Raw genomic sequence first — 5501 nt, 5'->3', positions numbered from 1 at the left:
AGGATTCACCAGAGACAGAGTGGGGAGCAGAAAGGCAGATTGATGAAGTACACCGCTGAGGGGAGCAGACCACAGGAGAGGCCTGCTGCCCTGTGGTTGAGCTCTCTGGCTGGGGATCAAACATGCTGTAGTGACTGACAATAGCTTGATAGCGTTGTTTTTTAACCCCTGCATCTCCAGGGGGGCCCTGTACATGCAATTTCAACAGAGAACCAAGTTGTCCCTGGGTAAAGTTACAACGATTCTCCCTCCAAACCTCTATGGTTTCATTCTCACTTGATCTTAGCCAAAAGGCCGACAAGCGATTGTTTTCTTTCTCAATAAGCTATGTCCAGCGTTCAGTCACTGATTCGTCCAGAAGCAGCATGGTAGGTCGAGGAGGCCCCAAAATATGGCAGAATTTGGGTGAAAAGAAGATGTAATAAGGAGAGACAAACCCACATCGTTTGATAGGGCTGGGGGGTGGGCTCTCCCTGGTGGGCCAGGAGGTTAGAGCGCAGCCCTGTGAAGCTCACTGTAGCCACCGCAGTGAGAGCTCAATCCCCAGCCAGGGAGCGACCCACAGGGCGTGGCAGACCTCTCCTGACCCGCCCGCTGCTCCCCTCAGCAGTGTGCTTCATCAATCTGCCTGTCTGCTCCTCACTCTGCCTCTGGTGAACCCTGACCCCCCACACCTCTGGCCTGTACCCTGGTTCTTGTATGCATAAATAAATCTTAAAAAAAAAAAGTTGGGGGATTATCAAACAGATGTTGCATTTTATTCAGACTGAAGCATTTTTCTGAGAAATTCCCTATGTTCACCGTAAATGAACTCTATTAGAAACCCTGGTTTGCCCCCAAGACCTTTCCTGTCCGTTTACTTGAGCTTTGGCAACATACGGGTTTCCGTCCAGTCTCTGCACGTGGCAGTAACCCTGCGCAGAGGAGAAATGATTTCAAAGGCCGCATGTTTACCAGACCTGTCTTACCTTTTGAAGGAAAAATTTTTTTTTAATCATTATGCCAAATGCAGAGATTTTTGCTTCAATTATCTCAATTTAATTTGGAGCTCCTGGTAGCTTAAAACACAAACAAACGCTTGAATCCAAGAAATCTGGAAAATTTTGCAAACTTAAGTCATGACTTTTTTTTTTACTGCAGTAAACTTTGTGTGTGTGTGTGTGTGTGTGTATACTTAGGGAGACGTCTGTTACAGAGAAGAGAACTGAGTTAAAATTCAACAATTCTAGTGCACACAATTATGCTGGAAGGGTTCTGTCCCCCAACTTCAGCTCCCCAGATGATCACTCAGCTCAGCCCCCAAATCACATACGAATGCTCTGTCTTTCTAGGTAGCCACAGACGAAGTTCCCGACTGGGAAAATCCACCTGCTGACAGCGTTTCTGGGAAAAAGGAATGAGAGAGGTTTTCTAGTCTGACCTCCCTAATTCCCTGGGCGGGCTTTTCACTTCATAGTCTGCTGTTGGCTGGGAAGGGCCTCTGTCCCTGAAAGGTACAGCCTGTGCTTTTCTCCTTCCCTGCTCAGCTGGTAATGTGAATGACTAAGACTGGATATTCTTTGGACTGGGTGTGTGCTGGGTAGGATAGATATAGACACAGGCGCACCCTTCTCCTGGACTTCTCCCGACTGGGAGCCCTGTGGGGCTGGGTGTTAAAGCTGCCCTGTGAGTTTTCCAGCTGCTGGGACAAGAGGCTGTGAGCACTGGCCTCCTAGCAAATGCGAGGATAATAGAGAGGGTAATTCGAGTGCTAGTTTACGGTTTTACGTTCTCACAGTAGCGAAGAGAGCATTTGGTCGTTCAAATGCTGGGGAACCGAGCATCGAGAGACCTGGGAAAGGGATTTCACACACACTCATACTCACACACTCACACGCAAACCGCACACAGCAAAGGAAAGGCAGCAGAGACACCCAAGCCTAAAAGTCGTGGTCATGGGCCCTCCCTGGGGGCGCATCAGGCTAAAGCATAGCACTGCAAGGTGGCAATAGCTGCTTTGGTGCGAGTTCGATCCCCAGCCCCGGAGCTGACCCACAGGGCACAGCAGACCTCTCCGGGCTCCCCGCTGCTCCCCTCAGCAGTGGATTTCAGTCCATCTGCCTGTTCTGCTCCCCACTCTATTTCTGGTGAATCCTCTCACCCCTTGCACCTCTGTCCTGTCCCCCAGTTCTGTATGCATAAGTAAATAAATCTTAAAAAAAAAGTCTTGGTCTGACAACAGAGTGAAATGCACGAAGGGTAATCTTTACCCTCTGCATCTATTTAGAAGACATATCACTCTTTAAAATGAAAAGGTATAAAGAAGATTTGCTGGGCCTATAACTTGTGGATGGATTGTATGTGACAATAACACAAAGAATTGGGGGGTGGTAAATGGAAACGCGATGTCCGAAGTCCCTATTATTTTATATGAAGCAAATACTAAGTAGATTGTGATAAGGTATTAATGTAATCCCTGCAGTAACCACAGATATGTTAGAAGTTGTAGCCAAAAATATAAGAAATCAATTAAGTTAAATTTTAATTTAAATTAAAAATACAAGAAATAAGTTAAACTAAAAATATTCAGTTAATCTAAAAGAAGACAAAATGGAAGACTGTATAACAACAGCAACAAAAGATAGCTAAATGGCAGATAGAAATCTGATCGTATTAGTAATTACACAAAACTCAAAAACCAGAGAACATTACTCCCTGGCCAGGGATGGAATTCGGGCTGCAGCGACTGTAGACAGCTTCCTGGTGCTGAGACTTAACCCCGCACCAGGGAAGCTTCTGGAGAAGGGCTTCTTCCTCCCACTTTGGCTCGCTTTTCTCCTCTCCTGACTCGGACAGGCCCTCCAAAGCCAGTTGTCACTGTGCTTCTTTCCATCTTATCTCAGACTTGGCTTTCTGCAACCTCATCACGTACATGATTGCATTGTCTTCATTAGTAAACTTTGTAGCCCATGAGAACACGGGTTATTTTCTTGTTCACCAGATCCCTGGGACCCGTGTGGGGACCCAGCTGTAATTACGTGCTCAAGACACAGTGGTCACATGAATTTAAATGAATGAAAAAGAGCAGAGACATTTGTCCAGATATTGGGCTACTTCGCCAAGGTCTACTTAAGACACTTTGTATTAATCACTTCAGCTTTCAAGCCCCCAGATCAAAACATCCAGTTTGTTTAATTCAGAACTCGCAGCTATATGGACCCTTTTGTACTTCTACATATACTTGGCAAGATTCTTTTTATAATTAGCTTCTTAGTCCCATACACATACTCCTCTTTCGTCACAGAGAGAGATTTATTGCGGTTGCTTGGAATTTTAGAACCAGTGAGGGAATCTGACAATTTTATCATAGTAAGTCATCCATGAATTTATCTAGATCTTCCTCTTCTGTCTACGTAACCCTTATTTCCTGTGTTGTTATATTTCACAATTTTCCCCATCAAGTTCTTGCAAACCTTATCTTCTCAGAAATCTTCCTTTTAAAGGTTTCATTTTCTAATGGTTGATTTAAGGATGTCAGATTTATCAACGCTCAATAAATCTAATAGCTTCTCTGTCGCGTCCTTTCTGTTGGGTTGATCTTATATTTCCCCTCTCGCCTTCTGTGTTTTATCCCTGCTCTCCTGAGCTTGCTAGAACCTCTTCTCCAATGGCAACCAGAACATGAAGCAGATAATCTTACCTGCTTTGCTAATGTAAAGGAGTATTTCAGTTACAATTATTTGCTAGAGGTTTCTGGCAGAGTAAAAGGTAAGAAAGTTTATTATATATATATATGTGTATATATATTATATATATATCATACAAACATATATATATATATATATATATATATATATATATATATATATAACCTCTTAATTCTTAAAAATTAGTTTAGCAGGATATAAAAGTAGCATGACAATGATATCCTCTAAGCCTCTTGAAGGGATTATTTCATTGTCCTTTGGTTTCTGTGGTTCCTAGTGATAGATCTGATGATGAAACAGTCATTCCTCAGTAGGTGATATATTTATTTCTGGCGGCTTTAAAGATCTTTTGTCCTTTGGGTTCAGCAATTTACTATATTGCATCTTGAGATGTAGCTCATTCTGCAAATGTTTTGTGGGGTTCATTACAAAATCTGATTTCAAAGATTCCGATGTACCAACTTTAGAACATTATTGCCTATCAGCTCTTCAAATATTGCCCTTTACTCTCTTCTATCATTTCTACTTGAACTATGCTACCTAGCTCCAGTTCTACTTTTTAGCTTCTTTCCATATTGTTCTCTAGACTTTGTAGCTTTTCTCAGGATAGTTTCTTCAAATCTACCATCTGTTTCCTAATCTTTTTTTGAGCTGTGTCAATATTTACTGCTTGACTCATCTATTCAGTGTGACACATTGCTTTATTTTTCAAAAGCCCTATTTCTAATTTTTAAAATGTACTTGACCTTTTCCATGATTCCATGTTTGTTACTCATATTGTAGTCATTTATTTCTTTAAACAATTTAAAGTTTTGTTAAAAATTTTATACTCAACAATTCTGCAATCCAAAGAGCTGGGAATTTTTTCCTGATGTCGGGATTGATGCTGACCCTTGCCTTTGTTTCTTGCATATTTTGTAATTTTAGAACTTTGGTTTGGCTGCACTTTCTTGGTAACCCAACGCAAGTTGTGCTGAAGATGTGTCCCGCCAGGAAGAGCTGCATTCGCTTCTCTAACGCACACCAGGGAATTTCTCAATTCTTAGCTTGAGGTTTCAGACCATGCTGGTATTCTAAATTCCAAACCTTAGATACACAGTAGGCTAGATTTATGTTTTAAACACTCTCTTTGGAGGTGGAAGGTAGAGACTCAGGCCACTCCCGCTGCCACCTATGATGGAGTAACCAGTACCATGGTTGAAAAGTTGCTTACCATAAAATATGATTAACATGGAGAAGAGAGATAAAGGACTCTTAGATTCTGGGCATCTGGATTAGGATCATCCCTACAAGAAAGCAAACAGATGAGGTGAGCTGGGAAGCTCTGATTTTCTGTCTAGAAATATTCTGGACTATTTCATAGGGTGGAAGAATCCAAAGAGAATACGGTGGTGTCACTTAACTCAAGGGACAGAGATGGTGCCTGGGGAGGAAGAACTGGTATGCAGGAAGGGAAGCTGTTCAAAGAGCTATAGCAATTGCATAGGAAAACACTTTAAGTCTCTGGTTGACTATTGTTATGAACTGAAATGTGTCTCCCTCACATCCAAAAATATACGCTAAAGACCAAATCTTCAGTGTGATTGGTTTTGGAGATAGAACCTTTAGGGAGTTAAGTAAGTTTAGAAGAAATTCTAAGGGTGGGACCCCAGTGCAATAGGACTGCTGTCCTCTAGAAGAGTGACACTTTGTCTTTCTGTCTTCCTATGTATCTATAAATATCTATCTATTTTTTTAAAAAGATGTATTTATTTGTACATACAGAACTGGGGTACAGGCCAGAGGCTCAGGGGCGGTGAGAGGCTTCACCAGAGA

Source organism: Condylura cristata, unplaced genomic scaffold, assembly GCF_000260355.1.
Source record: "Condylura cristata isolate star-nosed mole 26May11 unplaced genomic scaffold, ConCri1.0 scaffold00039, whole genome shotgun sequence".
NCBI lineage: Eukaryota > Metazoa > Chordata > Mammalia > Eulipotyphla > Talpidae > Condylura > Condylura cristata.
This window is presented reverse-complemented; position numbering follows the sequence as displayed.